The 19,422-nt window shown below is 46.0% G+C and overlaps 1 protein-coding gene across 1 annotated transcript in view; it reads right to left on the bottom strand.

Annotated features, from left to right (window-relative positions):
• Positions 1-15,213, bottom strand: part of Ano4 (anoctamin 4) — a 275,001-nt gene extending 259,788 nt beyond the window's left edge. The window contains exon 1 of the mRNA XM_033763868.1: positions 15,172-15,213. The gene's annotated coding sequence lies outside the window, so the exon portion shown is untranslated. The remainder of the gene's footprint in view (positions 1-15,171) is intronic.
• Between the last annotated feature and the right edge of the window lie 4,209 nt (positions 15,214-19,422).

Genomic DNA, 19,422 nt, shown 5'->3' with positions numbered 1-19,422 from the left:
TTTAGTTTTATTTTAGGATTCCCTAATTTTAATGTTCATACAGAGATTTCTTTAACTGAAATACCGAATAGTTTCTTTGGTGTGAAAAACTATAATAGTACACAGGATCCTAATGAGATAATTAATAATGTGAAATAGGAAGTAAAGGGCTAAAGGTGTAGGGAAAGTGGGAAGGGTGGGGGAAAGGTAATAAGGGAGAGGAAAAAAATATGAGAAACTGAAAAAATGGGAATAAAGTGTTTGTAAATGGGGAGGGGGGGAGGGGCTGAAGGGAGGGCAGGGACAAGGGGAAAGAATGAGAATCAAGACCTATTATGTAAAGGTACAGAATCCCAATGATGAATGTAATTGTATTGTATACCTAGATTGTACCTATAAACTCAATAAAAACAAAACAAAACAAAACAAAACAACAGAGGTACACGTTCCTGCAGTTTTGCCTGCCATCCCCAAGAAGTCTTAGGTTGACAACATCGGACATGCATGGGATTATAAAGAATATAATTTCTGGCATTGATAAATCGCAAAACTTTAAGACAAAAGTGTTATATCCCACATCCACCATTTCAAAAATACCTTGGCCAGGGAGAGGGATTTGGCTTAGTGGGGTCGCCACCTGCCTCGCAAGCACAAGGTCCTAGTTCGATCCCCGGTACTGAAACAAACAAAAACCATGGCCAACCTCAAGTTCCACCTCACCCACAGACACTTTTGTCTGGTTAGCTTTTCTCCTGCACTTCTATCCAGCCTGCTCCCCCACAGAATTCCGGCCTAATGGAGCCTCTGCTTCTGTTGCTTAGGTTGGACAGGCTTTCACTACTCACACGGCCGTAATCCTCTGCAAGGAAGTGTTTCAAACTGCTGTCGGCTTGGTGCTCAGATGGCTTCTACACCCCTGCTGCATGCACAGAGCCAAGATCGGGGGTACAACAGGGATGTTTTGCTGTGCTTAGCGGAGGAAAGAGGGGCTGTAGACAGGGAGGGGGAAATGAGACTGAGCATACAGTCCCGCTCTGGGAACTGATGGGCTTTCTTACTCGACCAAGAGCCTGTGTGTTCACCTCTCTCTGCCCTGGGAAACAGCTATTTCCAGCTCTGGGAGTGGACTGCCCATTCATCAGAGTTTCAAAGATGGTGCAACATAGATGTTGGTTCTCCCTACGCTCCCCTTGGAAATAAGAGAATTTCAACCTGCTACTCGGTCAGAAGTTTTTGGTGGGCAACTCAGCTTAGTCAAAGGGATGCTGACTCCAGATTACACTTGGCATTGCTAGGACAGGTTTCTCCCTAACCAGCCTTGCAGAACAGCTTGTCCTTCAGGACCGTACTGGCCTCAAGTTCCACGTGAGTGATGCTCAGAGTCTGGGCTGGGGGACGATCCCCAGAGAAGACTGCCTGAAGGGCAAAAAGCCATCCTCTTTTCAGATCCTTCACTCCAACCAGGCCATTGGAGAACCTGTATCTGCCAAAGACTTTCATAAAACTTTGCCAAATATTTTCACAAGATTTTGCTTTCAGGCCATGCTATTAACACAAATGGGTTTTGGGAAAATGAGCCTCTTAATATTTAATAGCTTTCATAACAAAACATGGTGCGCTCCTTAATGGGATCCCTGTGAGAAACTCCTGCCTGACACGGACGCCAAGATTAGTCAGAATGATCCTGAGTAATTTATCTTTACACCTTCAAGGCTTGTACTCTTCCCTCTGGCTGGTAAAAGTTAAAAGGCAAAGTTGTGTCCTCGGCATCTTCAGGCTGTTGGCATGCATTGTAACTGCACCCTCGATCCTAGTTTGTTTCCAACTTCTTCCTTACCTCTGCTCTACTTTTACTTCATACTAGTACGCGTCCATACACATTATCGTGTATGCATATTGTGTATGCATAAGATACACATGGGAATACAGATATGTATCATATATATCATATATATCAGCTTTCTCTGCATCCGCGAAGGAAGCAGAACTCCTGTCCTTGAAAATATCACTTGTTTTTTGAAAAGCTTAAAGTCATGAATATGCTCTGGCTTGCCCCATAAAATCAAATTATAAAGAACACAAGTAAAATCATCAGAACCTCCAAAAGCAATTCAAGACTAAATGAAGTACAGAAGTATTTGACTGACAGAACAAAACAATGACCGTAAAATCTAAAACTTATTTCTCAGTTCAACCACCAGCCATTTTCTGAGTTGCTCAATTGTGCCAGACACTGAGAGACAGAGAGAATGAAAAGGGAAAGCAAGAATGACTCAGGATTCAAAGACAAGTCCAGTCTGTGGAGGGCAGGCGAGGGACCCACGTCAGGTGTCACCGGCAAACTGATGATGAAAGTCATGGCCACCGAAAGCCACCAGCTGCCCACGTCGCTGTGGCCTGGGTAAAGCTCCAGGGCCCATTATCAACTGAAACCCACACGAGAATCTAAAATCCTCCAAGAGCCGGGGTCTGGCAAAAGGGACCCCTATGTGGAATCCATAGGAAACTGTCCCAGATGTCTTTTCACTTCCTTGACAGAACACCACATCAGTTACAGAAATGTCATTTGGAGCTGGTACTGCTTCATCACGTATGGGTAGCTTCCAAAGGTAAGGGAATGTTTCACAACCTTTTGGTACTGGAGAAAAGGGTCTCATCTTCCGGACACCCTTTTGCTTGTTTTAGGTAAAAGCACTTGGATACAGGGCCAATCAGTTTACACGGTTCCACCACATTGAGTTCACTTTCCCCACACTCTGGAGATCCATGCCCTGAGGTCCTTCTCCGGGCCCTACAAACCCTGCCTCTCCCATGTTCAGTGTGGCCAGGCTGCCAATTTCTTCTATTATTAGGGCCGCGATTGCTATTTGCTAAAAATTATCAGGCTCTGAAATCCCTTAAAGTTAAACTAAGTGCAGCCAGTTTACCAATTTTACTGCTCGGTGCCCTGGACAGCACTTACAGACTTCTGACTGACCCTGTTTAACACAGCTCCCAGTAGGGCAGTCCCAGGATGTCACTGCACACAATCAAGTGCACTCACAGGTCCGTTGGCGAATGCAAGTTACCTGGCAAGGGCTCGTGGGGACCTCTGGTCCTTCTGACTGCACTTGCTGGAGTCACCAACCCCGGCCACACTTCCCTTGCCTCCTGAACTACACTGCGTATTTCCGGGGGGCAGTTACCTCTCCTGTGCTCACCCAAGACTCATCTTTCTGCCTCCTTCCAGCTCTGTCTTCAAGACATAGGCAGAACCCCACCTCTTCTCACCACATCCAAAGCCACCCAAGTCAAGGGATCCTGGACCAGGCGGCTGCCCACTCTCTGGGGGTCCCACCACCCTGCCTCCACCCTCTGCTCCAGCCTTCCTGGGCCTCCTGGTGATTCCTTCACCACACAGTCAATGTTTTCAGGGCCCGTGCACAGCCTTTGACATTCTTTTCTAGGCCCTGGCTCACTCCTCCCTTGTACTGCAGCCCTCTGCTTAAATATCCCCTGCCTGCCAAGGTCCTCCCTGACCAGCAAGCCCCTCGCCACCTCTCTCTGTTCCCCACACTGGGCTGCATTCCGCTTGGTCCTCCTCTGCGTGCCATACCCACCGGAGAGGGTATCAGGATGTTGGTGGCATCAGCCCTGCCTCGGATGCAGACATGAGCAGGGCACATGTCTTTCCTGCACACGCCGCACACCTGGCGCGGATGTGATTCTAATCGATAAGCACTGCACAAACCTTTCACAGTCCCCTGTGTCGTTATTATAACACCACTGCCTTAGTTAATAGGTAACAGCCTTTCACTGGGTCCATTCCCAACATCATTCCAATACTCTTGATTTTATACGCATGCCCTTCTAATCGGTCCTCTGTATGGCTACCAGACTGATACCATCTACAGTTGGATTTATCTCTTATTCACATTGTTCTTCAGGGTCTACAGAATCCAGTGCAACCTTTACTGTACATCATGTGAGACAGCTGAGATCTACTGGCTAAGCTTGCATCTCCCATCAGAGCCACACAGACTGAATTACTTGCTGTCAGTTGGTGCCCCAGTGCCTTTGCACTGGCTACTGTCTATCTGGAGTGGCCTTCCCTGTTCTGTCCACTCATCCAAGTGGTCCCGGTTCAGTTGCCACCTCCTCAAGGAAGCCCTCCCTGAGGCCCCCAAACAGCCTTATGCCTCCCCCTTATATACAAATTCTTGAAACTCCAAATTCCCATACTTTCATGAAAGTATATTATCTTGTTTTATTAAAATGATTGGCTTCCATTTCTATCTCCCAATGAACTACAAAGCTCTTTATGAATTTTCTTTTCTTTTTACAGTCTTTGGGATTGAACATAGGGACTCTGCCCTGATCTATGTCCCCAACCCTTTTTATTTTCTTATTTTGAGGTAGGATCTCTCTAAATCCCTAAGTTGTACAAGTGGGCTTGAACTTGCAATCTTCCTGCCTCAGCCTTCCAGAGTGCTGGGATTATAAATGCACGGCAACCTACCCAGCTGCAAACCTCCTTACGAAAGGGACTGTATCACATTAGTTTCATGTACCTAATGACTGGTCCATGGTAAGAGCTCAAGAAGTGTTTCCTGAGTTAATTAATAGCCACGTGAATTAATATAAGACAATAACACAGCATTCTGCAAAAGGATTTGAAGCTCTGAAGTTAGGAGTGAGAGAAATATTTATGATGTTGAAGTGCAAATTTAAAACAATAGATCAGCAATCCAAAATATGGGATTTTAAAGGAGGGGTAAAAGATTGAGTCAACCACACTCATTTTTGCAAATATTGAAATGTTCACTGTTCTCTCCCAGGTCCTTTAATCTATAGTTTGTAAAGAACACTCTCATTCACACCTTGTTCCCTAAATGCTCCTGGAAATATGGGAAGGCTGGACAAGCATCTCTGATAAACCATGTCAAATACTGTAAACTATTTGTAGGAAATTACTATGAAAGATATATATGAAGGATACTTGAAAACCCCACTGAGTTTTATAAAATAAGATTTGAGTGAGAATGATATACTCTCGTGGGGACAGACTGGTTCAGTATCACAAAGAACTGGCCCTGGATTAAGCTCCAGATTTAATACAACCCTTCACAACAGGATATTTTTGGAACTAGATGATGTCTAAGGTTCTTGCCAAAAAATAAAGATGTAAGATGACCTTAGGAAATGTTGCAGCAACAAAGAGAGGAGTAACAAGGGAACCCCGCCATACCAAACATGAAAACACACGAGCCTCGAGAAATTAGCACAATGTAGAGTTCGTCAACAAACTGCAGGGCAACAAAGGGAAGCTCACTCTCCTAACGCGTTTCTGCCCACACTGGGGAGTTCGACAGGCGCCCGTACCCTTCCATTTATCTCTACCCTGGCCCACGTAACCGTCATTCTTGCTCAAGAAATACCACGTAGCAGGCACAATGCTCAAGAAACATTTGGGGAAAGCTGGGTACTTTGGGGGGAAAACGTAAATGAAACTCATTCACTACTAAACCAAGGTATGCATGAATCAATTAAATATGATTATATTTATGTAAAAATAAAACCTTAAAAGTACAATAAGAAATTGTGGAAAACAAATTTTACGATCTCGGGGTGGATTAGGCTTTACTCATTATTATACAAAACCCAGAAACTACAAAAGACAACGTCAACTGCCTATAATTTTTACAAATTTCTTGTGCTCCAAATACGATAAATAATATCAAGACAAATGACAAAATAAGGTGAAATATTTGGTGGAAAATCATCCTGAGGAGTTGTGAGTCCCTCAGCACATCAGGAGCTCCTCAAAAATCAAGATCAATATTCAATATTTTAAAAAGTGAGCTTGTAAAGGGCACGAAAAGAAGTTCAGTTCATGAAAGAGGAAAACACTGAGCAGTAAACATAGGAAAAGATGTTTAAACTAAATTATGAGATGCTACTTTGACCCAGAAGGTTGCCAAAGGCCCAAATGTTTGCTAGTGCCCTTTGGTGTGAGGAAACAGGTCGGTCATTCAGTGCTGCTGGAGTTTAACCCCAACCCAGCCAACCTCAGTCACCGCAGCTCAGCAGAGCTGTGAAACAGGTAACGCTACATCTTGCACCATGTGTTCTACTCTCAGACATCTTCCCTACAAACCTCCTGGCACATAACTACACTCCCCTAAGTGCCTGCTCTCGTCACACCCATCCCAACTCCTTCCTTCCTTCCTCCCGGGAAGCTGCAAACTACTCTCTGGCAGCTGTCAGCCTTAACCAAGCAGCCGTCCCTCTCCACTGTCAACAGAGAAAGGAACCCAGGCATAGTTACCACCACCTTGCTTTCCCCTCTCCCCTCACTTTCTCTTTCCTGACAGGAAGCCACTTGATGGTGCCTCTCCCTGGAAGTCCTGTGGCCACCCACAGGGTCCTCCAGTTTCATCGTTCAGTACATCACCATGGTATAGGCTTAAGTCTAAGTAAAACCCAAATTAAGTTTCTACGAGACTGATAACAAAATATTAAATCTCTCCCCAAGGCTTTATGATAAAGTCATTAATCACAAACATGAAAGTACAATCATAATCATGAAATGAAATCCGCTGGGCAGGAAAACATGTACACATACGAAAGAGCACGGCTCTGGACACTGAGCCCCAGAGACAAAGGATGACGGCGAATTAACAGCTGCGGGGGATGTAACCATGCTCCAGACTCTGTGCGAAGCACACTGAGGTATTAGCTCAGTTTTTCACTCAGAACAACCACCACATAAGAACGCTGAGTTACCCTCATTCTTATAACCGAGGATAATGATAAAAAAAGAGAGTGAGAGATCTGCCGGACGGTGAGGGGATGGCGAGACGGTCAGCCCCCGGACAATATGAATTCTCTTTGAAGCAAAGTAGAAAGTATACACGAGAGCTTGCTTGCAGTACAATGGAACAGTAATACTAAATTACAACGATCACACAGAATACGGCGTGGAAATTTTTGGAAACCCATAAATACCGCTTCGTCTAGTCTCCCATTCTGTTAATCGACTCACTTAGAGGCTCTAGGTCACATGGAACCTGCTTTTGTAAATTTGCTCACTGACTTACATATGTTTCACTGGCCTTAAACTCCCTCTCCCCTTTTCCCAGAGAGAAACTCCTCACCAAGGTGCCCATGGGTTCGCTCTCTGGTCCAGTCCCATCTCCCGTTCCAAGTGACCTGTGCTTGCTGGCCATACCCAGGGCTCCTACTCAACCCCCATCTCTCCCAGAAGAACACCCCAGAGTCATCGCAGACGCCAAGGAGAGGCAGCCCTCTCAGATGGCGACCCCACTTCTATCCTGAGCTGTTGGACTAAATTCCGACAACTCGGCCCTCAATGAAAAACGCTCGTGAACATGAATGTCTTCCTCACTTTTCCTTCCAACCAATTCAAGAAGCGAATGCCTGGTTATGGCTTTGGTTGGCAGCATCCCAGTTATCCAGCAGCTGTATTTATCCAGGAAAGAAACCCCACAAGATTGTGATCTATGACACATCAGTCAAAAAATAAATATTAAGACAGTAAGGTAAAAAACAATAAAAGAAGAAAAGAAAATAACTGAAATACAATGCACAGGTTAAATGAAGCTATAGAAAGCCCAGTGTGAAGACAGCCGTGAAAACATTCTTTGCCTTCAAATCCTTCTTGGTGCATGTCCCAATCTGACAGGCTTTGCATTTGCTAACGCACTTGTCTCTTTCCATCTCCCACTCCTGCAGGCTCCTAGCTCCTTGAAGGCAGGATGTTGGCCGCTTTGATCACTATGATTTCTCCTGCCTAGAGCATAGTATTTGTTCAATAAATACTCCCAAAATGAGCAAATGAACAAATCATCGAATGAAGCATGTATCTTACCATTTCTTAGTTTGCAAGCGAAATGTATTGGCTCACATGGACAAATATTTACAGATCTTCCTCCACACTCTTCCACCTTCACAGGTGAACTCCAAGGTGGAGTCATCGGATCAGATCCACACTGAGATACACAACACTACCAACTCCACATCCCCTAAAAGTGTCTTTACTGATTCTGTGTGGAAAAGAGAAGGGGAGGAGGGGGCATAGCTGAACTCTCCCTGGGAGGGAGGAACTGAGTCTCTTACAAGCAGGATATGCACACAATCCTACTGCCTCATAAAACAACTGTGCTCCTTGTAAACAGCGCAAAGCTAATTGCCAAATAAAAAGAAGTGTAAGTAACTTATTAGCAAGAAAGCACCAAAAGGCCCAGGGACAGTTTCACAGGCACCTCAGTGACCGCAGCCTAAATTCTCTCCAGGTCTAAGCTGACCGATTCAGCTCAGAATCCCTGGCTTCATTTCCTTGTGATGACTGTGAATGTCAAAGTTACCAGGGACAGATAGCATGGATGAGAAACAAATGTCTTCTGAATGATGTCCTTCCCTGGTGAATGAAGACTTTGGATTAAATTAATCCTAAAGACAGATTCCAAAAATCTCTCCAAAGGCCTGAGATTCTGTTAATTAGCCCCCCAATTTTCAAAGATAATGAAAAGCATTTAGATCCTAATGGGACAATTAGCAAATAGGAAGAAAAGGACCAAAGGCATAGGCACAGTGAGAAGGATAGGGAAGGGGGAATAAGGGAAAAGGAAGAAAATATGAGAAAATGTAAAAATGGAATTAAAGTGTTTGAAGTGGGGAGGGGAGGGGAGGCTGAAGGGAGGGCGGGGACAAGGGGAAAAAATGAGAACCAAGACCCGGCATGGAAAGGTTCAAGATCCCAGGAATGAATGCAGCTGTACTGTCTACCTAGAATGTGCCAATAAATCCAATTTTTTTAAAAAAAGCATTTAGCTCCTCTAATCATATTCTTACCTCCCACACCCCAAGGCTCCTCACCTTCCTCTGCATTTCTCACCTCCTCCCCCTTTCTGGCCCCTCTGGCTCCTTCTTCCTCCTCTTCTCCTTCACAGTTCTGAGGACTGAATCCAGGGACTTCACACGGAGTTGCACCGCAGCCCATATACACACAGATATAGTGAGATGTCTATGCATATTAATATATATATTTTATATATTTTACATATATACATTTTTCTTTTTTTGAGACAAGGTTTCACTAAGTCTCTAAGTGGCCCAGCCTTGGTTTGAGCTCGCAGTGCTCCTCTCTGCCTCCCAGAGTGCTGGGTTTACAGGTGTGTGACACGGCAGCTGGCAAAACCACCTGCTTATCCACACGCCCATCACATTTTAGCTAATCCCTCTTCCCAGAATGTTGTCTCTTTCTCCCAAATCTGCAAGTCTGCAGCCTGCCAGACTCGATTTCTAACAATCTGCCTTGGAACCAGGTCGTTTACTCACTGGACAATCCATCTCTAGTTTGGGACCTTTTGAAGAACATGAGGCCTCTCTCTCTCTCTCTCTCTCTCTCTCTCTCTCTCTCTCTTTCATTCCTTGGGACTTTAAACAACGTTTTATTATACGGATCATCTAATAAATTCTTGTAGTTCACTGAAATTCATTTGGAAGAGAGACATTTTCTGGAGTTTTACACAGAACGTCTAATGGGCTATAGCAGGCTCTCTGCCAATCTCTTATTCCCACCCAGTAAACACTCACGCAGTCACAATAGCCTGAGAAATTAAGTTCCCCACATACAGAAGAAGCTGCCAGTGTTAGCACCATAGGCTCTAGAGGGTGATTCCCTTCCTCTGTCCAAGGATTACTGGGTGTCTGTCACAGTGCTGGCTGAGCCTTAGGGTACAGAGATGAACTTACAGACCCTGCCCTCATGAGAGACAGAGAGAGAAGTAACTGCAATATAATCAATGAAGTCCCATGAGATCTTTGTACTGAGGAATATAAGAGGACGGAGGTGATCTGACCCACTCAGCTTTGGGCAACAGGGTCACTAATCAGCAGGTGAAGCTTCGGGAAACTCAACCCCTCCGCTTGCCTTGAGAGTTTCATTTGGAGAAAGCAGAGACATCCAAGACAGAGGCACCAAGTCAAGCCGAGTAATGCCTGCTTCTAAGCACTGCAGAAGGTCTGGACACTTCTGGAACTTTCCATAGGTACAGCAGGACAAGAGGCAGAGTTAGGGCCAGGGATTTAGCTCAGTGGTTCTGCTGCCTGCCTCATAAGCACAAGGTTCCGAGTTCAATTCCCAGGACCAAAAAGAGAAAAAAAAGAGTCAGAGCAAGGAAGCAAGATGGGCCCGGTGAGCAAAGCCAAGGCGAGATGTCTTCAGCCTACAGTCAGTCCCACCTCAGGGAGGCTGCCATCCAGACTGCTGACTTAGGGCTCTCGGGACCAGGCTAGTTCTGCCAAGGAACGGAGCTGTCATTTCATAAACCACAAGTTGAGCCAATTCACCTCATTTGTTCGGCCTGGTAACAAAGTCAGAAGCTGACATTTTGGGAAACTGGAAGAAATTCGTTGCGAGGATAACCAAGGTGACTTTTGGGGAAAGACCTCCATAAAACACCAGCAAAAACTTTTCAAGCAAACTATTCTCCGGCTAGATTCTCTGAGAAAAGGCACGCAGCACTAAGCAGAACTTGAGCTGTGAATCAAAGGTCTACAAACTCCATGAAGCCTACGTACGCCGAGTGCCGCAAGAGCTGCAGCTGCCCGTGTGTGTCCCTAATGGTCCCCAAGGCACAAGAGTGGACACAGCAGGGTGTCACAGGCAACCGACAAGTGCACGGACGCCTGAAGGGAACAACCCCCATGCCCCATTTCCCTTTATAAAACAGAAATAAACATTCCCACGCAGAGGGGAAGATGGAACACAATGTTTGTCAGATTCTTGAAAGGTTCACGAGAGAGGCAGAACTGCAGGGTAAACAGGGCACTGCCGCACAGGCACGCACAAGTTGTCAGAAACATCTGCCTGCTCTGACTCACTGCGAAGGAACCCGGGCACAGTGGGCGTCAGTGCAGTGCCACAAAGCATTTTTGTGAGTGGTGAATGCAGTCAGGGCGGAGGGGCGTCCTGGGAAGGCCCCGTACCAGGAGTGGAACAGGGCCGCAGGAGACATCTGCACCTTACACCAGGTCCGCCCTCCCCCGGCGCCCAGCGGCTCTCCCACCTGAGCGAGACACTTCGCTGCCTTAACTTGAGTAGGACACAAAGGCAGGCAAAGGGTCCTGAAGCTCCCCTCTGATGACGGGGGACATTTCACAGTGCCCAAGGTAAGTGAGAAGGCACCACACACGCACGAGTGCCGTTCAAAGGTTGGCTGTCTTCACACCTCTCCACATGACTCTGACACTCAGGTCGCTGCCACACACCTGGGGGCTTTGGAGGGTCAAAGGGAGGTGCCGCTGACCCCTGCAGGAGATCAGTGTCTCTGAAGTGACCAGCAGCTGGCTATGTGGGAGGTAAAATAACACTTCACACTTTTTTTACAGGTGGGTTAAAGCCCACTGAGACGAGCTGGCCTGCGCCTAAGGTAGCAGACACAGAATTTGAGTCTGCAGCGAGTGGCAGTGTCTGGACTGGAATCCAGGGGCCCTAAAGATACCCCTTTGTGGCTGACTGTGGGCTTTGACGGTGTCCAGACCCTCAGTCCCTCCCCGGCACTCACAGGAGGTCTCCAGGGCAAGCAACAGGGAAAAGGTGAATGAGCAGATTCCTGTTGGATTCCCTGGGTCTGCTTTCTGTAAGAGCGGCTGCTAGCTCACAGGAGCCCCAAGGTCACCAGCAGGTACCCAGTGAAGGGCCAGAGACTCCTGCCTGAGGAATGGCCCACACAACCCATCATAAAGTGTCCTGAAAAACTGCTTGGAACTTCGGACTCCATAGCCAATAGCCTAACTGGAGAATTAAATGCTAAATACAGGGAAGAGTTTTCCCCTTTCATCTTGCATTATTTTGGGGCTGTGATTTGATTCTCCTCCAAAGTTCTGCCATCTCCTTCTACCACCCAAGAGCTATAACTTGCACCATTAACATTTATGACAGTCTGGATGGATTATGCTACTGAGGACATGATTTTCTCCTCTCCTGCAAGTCTGATCTAGTGACTACAGCCCTAAATGAATTCAGTAGGGAGGTGCAGATCAAAAACACACGATTCCACACCGCTCATGAAGCATTCCTCCTAGTTTACAGAATCTGCTTGACTTGCTGATTGAATAGAAAGCTCTTTTCAAAGTAGACCACCATACCTGGTGTTAAGAAGCACTTTAGAATCTCTGCTTGACAATGGTCCTCCCTCTAAGACACTTGACACAGGAGCCGTACCTCAGTCCTTTTACTCTGCAAAAAGGACTCATGGGGAGATAGTCAAAAGGAATACATAGGCTTAATCATATTGGAAAAAGCAAGAGAAAAATTCAACCAGCTTCCTAATGATATGCCTCATGCAGTTCCAAAGGAAGGCTGTCCCACATAATCAATGATTTTACATGCTATCACCCGTAAACTCCCCGTCTTAACACAAAAAGACCTTTTAGACAGTAAACATGTCAAGATCTGAGAGCATTCCAACCTAGACAGACCTAGAATGCCATTCATTAAAATGCAAACTGATTCTATTTCTGGTTGTTGTAATCAACTATGTAAAACAGTTTCAATGAAAAGAATTCCTTCAGAAACATGAGGTTATATTTACATTAATGGGGGCAATTTTTCCTTTTAGTTATGGGTTTACTTGAACATTTGCAGTTTGGTTACTAAGAGAAACTGCAACCAGTTCTTCGTTAACTGTCACACAATTTTCACTGTCTGAGTTTGCACACACACACACACACACACACACACACACCCCTCATGGAGAAGACAGTAAGCAGAAAGCAAGGGGATCAACAATGGAGGCCACCGATTCATAATATGAGCTGCAGGTTCCAAATTAAAGTACCACCAAGAGAAGAAGCAAACGCACAATTATGACAACAGCTTTCATTAAGGAGTGTGAAAAATGAGCAAATGCATCCGTGTCAGTCTGGGTTTCCAGACCCTTTCAAAGCACTCCCGTTGGCTAGGGTGGCAAGCAAAAGCTGTGGTAAGACACAGCAGCAAAGTAAACACCCAGATGAAACACGGCAGGGACTTCACCGCACCAGAGGCACAGGCGCTGCTCAGCACAGTCACTGTGTCTCCTGCGGTGGTTTCCTGGGCACCTTCGGACAGCCTGCAAAGGAGTTAACACCACAGCGTGCTGTGAGACCGAGACATGCTGAAGAAAGCTCTCTTCCAATTCCAAGAAATTTGCAGAGGCATTATCTGAAAGTGGATATGAGAAACAGGAAAATCCTTACCAAAAAATAGGAGGAGAGGAGGAGGAGGAAAGTGGGGAGGAAGAGCTAAGGACAAAGGAAAGAAAGAAAGAACAAAAGAAAGAGAGAAAGAAAGAAAGAGGGAGGGAGGGAGGGAAATGCTAGGCAATAGGTCAGGAATTTTCTTTCTCTTTCCTAAGTGAACACGCTACCACTTTTACAAATATGTAAACATGAAAGACAAAAGTACACAAACAGTACATGTGTTTATATGTCTGCAACCTGTACACGTAGGTACGCATGCATGTCCACACAGGTATGCACATAACTGTGTATTGTGAAATTCTATGTCTAAAAATGTACAGGTATTTAAAATTCAGATTACTTAGGTAAATAATCTGGTTAGTGGAATAAACAAAGCTTTAAAATTTTTTCTCTCTCCAAATTAAACTTACTACTACTAATTAAAATAAAGTATTTTTGCTGTGTGAAACACGGTGCATTTCAGTGATGCCCTGGCTGATTCTAACTCTTCCCATCTTGGTAAATACCTCAGGTGGAGTCGACAGGCACCTGATAAAACCCTTTCAACTGGAGGAAGGGACGGTAAGCAAAGTAAGAGGATGAAAGGAGCAAGCTACGCACTAAAGAATCTTCAGAGGAAGCAGAAATCGGATTGTCTTATCACAGTACCGCTATGAACAACAGTTAAGTGCAGGAAAGAGTAGCTATTGGAACCAATAATGCAAACAATGTTGAAAGTATTTCAAACATTATTTAAGGCTGCAGTCTGCAAGGGGTATTTTTTTTTTTTGGTCTTTTTGTTGTTGTTGTTGCTAACATATTTGCTGGTGTGATTCTTAAATTGCGGTACCACACAAACATGTACAAACCTCGGCTCTCTGCTTAAATGTATGCTCTTCCTCTTTCCCATATGCAATGAACCCTTCATCAACAAACAAAACAAAACAGGGAATATATCTGCTTTGGAACCAGGGAGCAGGGTAAAACAAACGCCTGATGTCAGCACCACTATTTTAGGAAAAGTCCACACAGACAGTGGAAATAAAGTGCCAAGAAGGAGTAAGACAGCCAGAACTTTACATTCCAAACTCCCGAAGAGCAAGCGGGGAGAGCAGAAATTTACATCTGTAGGGCCAGGGATTTAGCTCAGTGTTTCCGGTGCCTGCCTTACAAGCTCAAGAACCAAGTGCAAGGACCAGAGTTAAATCCCCAGTAACAAAACGATTTTTTCCATCTATTTCCCCCCTCATTTATCACAAAAATCACACACCAGAGGCCGAACCACACCGGACAGCAACTTTTCCTACAGCACTGCAAAGCCTACCTAATCAAAGGAGGTAACTCATCCACTGTCCAAGGCTGGAAAAGAACAGAACAGGATTACAACTCCGAAGCTTATTCTTTGGAATGCTGCTTTGATCAAAATAATTTGACTAACCTGCTACCAATCAAATAAGCAACCAGAAAAAAAAAAAATCTAGAAAGAGAGATTCCTGCAACATACAAGTTCAACAAGGTGAAATTTCAGACATAGCCTAATTCCTTTGGGCTCCAGCAGGCAGCCAGTAACAGGCCTGAAGTTGTGGTCATCCTCGCAGCCAACCTCGGTAGACCAGGTGGAAAATTAGAGCACTGCTGGAGGAGCACTGCCTTGAAATAGACACCCCGCCATGGGGGTGCTCTTCACCGGACACCTGCGCATCTTCTCCTGGAAAACTCTAACCACTCCCATCGCTTCCCTGCATTCTATCCCCGCTATCCCCGCGCAGGAGGATGAAACTCAAAAACATTCTCATCACTACCCCACACCCAGGGGAGAGGATGCAAAACACGGTTTGCAGAACTGGGCACCCCGAGCTGGGAAAGGAAGGAGGCGGTGAGATCATGCAGCCCCCTCCTGTCTTGCCAGCGCAGGGTTCTCTCGCCGCAAATGTTCCCACCCAACTTGTGAACCCCACAACATACAAGGCCGTTCTGGACGCACAGCACGGGTGGCGAGCAAGGCTGCCCGCGGCAGACTCTGACATAACCACACATGTGTGCTTGTCTTCACCCGGAGGGAGGGGAGAGTTTGCGGGGTGGCAATCACACCTGGCACCTCCAGCTTCTGAGGCAGTGCCCTCGGCACCCCCGGGCTTCATCTTGCCCAGATCTGCCAGATTCCTTGCCCACTGCTGCAATTTACCATCACCAGCACATTTCTCCGGCTGCTGCTTCAAGGACAAAGAGAGAGCACTTATGTTTCCATCACAGCCTGGAAAGCGCAGGGTAATGGCAAAAAAAATAAAAATACACAAACAATCCAGACAAATGGCCCCTGGCATTGTAGTTAGCTGGATCCTTCCGAAGAAACGCAGGGAAGGAAGGTCACTAGGCTCAGCTGGGGACGCGACAGAGCAAGCCAGGATCATTCACTGCAGCAGAGCAGCTCCTGCAAAGCAAGCACTTACCATAAAAATAGAAAGAGTCAACAGAAGGAGAAGCGATCCTTCCTCAGCTCTGGAGCAAATCCGCCGTAAACCTGCAGGCTGCACTCCGAAGAAGGCTTCCAGCAAAGTGAAGAGAAACCACCATGTAGCAGTCCCGGCCAGCCTCCCCGCAGGCCCGCATGCAGTTGTCTGTGCCGTGGAGACCCTGAGAAGTCTGGAGCAGGACTCTTGGAGAGCGAGCCGCAGCGCGAGCAGCCTGCTGAATCCCACCGCGGCCTCAGAGCATCACGCCCAGGACCGTCTTCCCCGCCTCCCGGGGGTACAGGGGCAGCCTGGGGGCGTGGGGGGGACCAGGCTGGGCTCAGGGGGGAGGGCAGAGGAGTGGGAAGGCGTCTCTTTGGGGGAAGGAACTAGGAACTGCCGGTGAGAACATCAGCATTCCATATCGGTTATTGCCAGCAACCAATCAGCCCAGCCGGGCCGTGTCTGTGTGACAAGAGAGCACGGATGACAGCCGGTCCTGGTGGTGGCGGGGCACCCCCTGCCCAGAACAGAAGTTTGGCAGGACTGGCATCCAACCCTTTGCCCAGCCCCTGTTAATAGTGCTGTGTTTGCCAACTCCCAAAGCCTCACGGTCACACTACACTGCTTGCAAAGTCTGGGAGGGAGGTGTCCCATACCTAGCATCTCAGCAAAAGCCAGCGCGAAGCCCACCCCAAATGCTGCGTCCCGCTGAGAGGCACCATGGACACAATAATGGCATCTGCACCTGGGCTTTTTTATCCCCAACGTGCAGCTGAGATGGCAAGGACTGAGCTTTCTATTTCACGAGAGAACTTGAGACAGCAAAGGGTTAAAGGCCCAGAGGGATTTGACTCTGTCTTAATTTTCCTGTGAAATGCGAACAGAAGTGCTGTTAGAGGTGAGTTACCAAGGATAGCTAACATCTCCTTCCCAGGTCTCTTCAACCACCCCTCAGACAGAGAATATTCTTTTGGGTAAAAAACAACCACAGTTCACAAGCACACTGAAGTCTGAGAAACTTGGAGCTACTCCAGTGGAAATTCCCTCATCTGAGGAGCAGTCCTAACTTCTCCTGTTTGCTTTTTCTCTCCGTTCTGTTTCTGTGCCCTATCACGTATTAGCTTGTGTTTGGTGACAGTCGTTACATTAGACCACAGAGTGCTTTCTGAAGTTAAACGCCAGCTTCCCCGGCCTCCATGGTAAGACTTCAGAGCTCTATGACTTGGAGAAATTGTCTTAGGCCGCCTTCCTCTCTTGGCAGAAAACAGCAGCTGTCTTTTGCCAGTCAAGCACTAACAGGAAGGCACAAATCCTCTGAGTTTGGTTTTGTTGCAGAAGACGCTTCTAATCTTCGTCCTGTCTTCACCCGGATGCTGGGCTCTCACGGGATGTGGTGTCAGGTCTTCCACCCGTCGGCCAGCTCGAGGAGCCTCCACACCAAGGCTGAAAAGGAGGCGCTTAGCTCCCAGGAAGCAGAAAGCACAGCACCGAGATGCACCACCTTGGGAAGTCACGGAAATACTCCTCTCCAAAGATGGATGTAATACAGCGAAACTTATCAAATGAAGAGGAGAGCACGGCCAGCCAGGAGAATCCCAGGAGGCCTGAGTTCCGCTTCATTGTTCATCTCAGCTCAACTCAAACCAACAAACAGCTGTAGACTTTCAAGCATGTGTCAGGTGCAGAGACGTGCGCCCGCCTTTGAGAAGTCTGCAGTTTCACGGGCAAATTCACATCCTGTTTTTAAAATTTCAACATGATTCTTGGCAACCCAGAAAACGTTCTGCTTTTTGAACATTATTCAGATAAAACCAAGTGATGAGGTTGGATTTCAGCCTGAAAGCTCTGTGTTTGCTCCATGGAATGTTTTCTACAATCAAACCCATTTGGGAAACAAATGTACAGATAATTTTTTTAAAATCAAATTAATAGGTGAGGATCTTTAGCTGTTTGTTTTTATCAGCATCATCAGCTTCTCACACCTCAGTAAAACATGGGCAGCGCATCAAAGGATATATTTAAAGGGAACATTATTTAAAGCTCCTGAACTAATTGAGATTAATACTGTTTATGAAACAGGTTCAATACCTTGAATATACAGGAGGATAATAAAGCACGAAAAGGATAACACTGCGGAAAGACAAATTTCCTAGGAGATTAAATAGTTGCAAGGCTTTATACGATAATTAGGTCAACGAAAATGAGTATTCCAGTCACTTACCCACATGCAATTAATTTCTAAAGTTTGGACACTTCTCTGTCCCTCCTTCCTCAAAAGTCAATAAAAATGCCTCACACTCAGGCAGCAGCAAACATCCGTTAGTTTTTCTAACGTACAAAATAGTTATCCGAGCTGATTAACCCTGGGATGATAGACCGTCTTGTTCACTCATGGAACAGCAGCACTTCACATATAACGCGGATCTCAACACGTAGTTTGTGGATGGCCATTTGATTGGCCAAGAGAATCCGGCAAAATTCTCCCAACAGCATGATTTAATGTCTTAAGATTCCAAGTTGAATTGCGTGCCTAGCAGGCAAATTATGGATTCATACCTGCCATTTATTTAAAAAGAGAAAAGAGACCTTATATAAGGAATTTGCTTCCAAGAAGCTTGCTGACAGAACCGTAGAAAGTCTGAAAAATTAAGGATTCCTCCAGGTCAGTCTTCAGCACAGGGCAGGCACAGTTCACGTAAACCGGAGTCTACCTTCTGTAACCAGTCCTTGGGAAGAGCGAAAACACATACCTAGTTCCTAAACCACCACAGGGCTAAGTGGCCATGTAATTCCATTTTTGACACCGAATCTGTTCATGGAGGCATGAGGACCAAAGAATTTTAAATAACATTGTCAGTTAATGGTTTTGAAAGCTAAGTTATAATCTGCATAAGAAAAAGTCTTTTGTGTGACTTCTGTAAGCCCATGTCTAGAGGAACTAGTTTTTACTAAACCCATTTTGTGCCCGTTTGTATTCTGCCTCGTTTAGTCTGCTGTGAGCACCCCTAGGACATGGACACAGGGTATCCCGAGGCTCAGTGGGGTTACGCAAGGCAAATCCAGAACAGACTCAAAATCCTTCCTCTTTTTCATGGAAACATACTGATTTCAGCATGGGGGCAGGGGGGCTTGCCTCACTGTTACAGGAATTTGGGTGCAATACCAGTGGGAAATTCCAAGTTAAAAGCAGAAAAACACATTTTACTCAGAGATTCAATGCAAACCCTTTATATAACAGAAACAAATTCATGACGCTTACAATTCAAAGGGAAGGTAATTTGTATTTGTGGATTTATTTTTTCCAAGTGAAACCCTACCATTATATTTGAAGGTCAGGATAAGTCATGTTCAATTGCTAGAAAAGCAGAAAGAATATTCCAGGAAGACGTGGGACTGACAGACATTACAGTCTGGCCCTTTATGGAGTAACTAAATTCTCAGCCTTCAGTGGGAAGTCTGAAATGAAAAGAGAATCAGTTGAACTGCAAATGTCCCCTTCCAGAGGACGCTCGCTGGCTGAGGATAACTTCCGGAAGTGCCTGACACACAGGTTCTCCGCTACGCAGCCAGAAGTCTAAATACATAACAGGCACCTGAAGCACACAAATACAGTCACAGCATCCAGGTCCTTGAGAATTTGCTTTTACTCAGCATTCCTCAACCCGAAGGATCCCATGGGATTGTCAAAGATCAAACCATGCAAGAAGGATCCATACAATCAAGGGCCTATAATTTTTTCTCCTTTTTTTTTTTTTTTTTTAAG

This window comes from Fukomys damarensis, unplaced genomic scaffold (genome assembly GCF_012274545.1).
Source record: "Fukomys damarensis isolate Sample0158 unplaced genomic scaffold, DMR_v1.0_HiC HiC_scaffold_15, whole genome shotgun sequence".
NCBI classification, from domain to species: domain Eukaryota; kingdom Metazoa; phylum Chordata; class Mammalia; order Rodentia; family Bathyergidae; genus Fukomys; species Fukomys damarensis.
The sequence above is the reverse complement of the archived record's forward strand: the minus strand, read 5'-3'. Positions and strand labels throughout refer to the sequence as shown.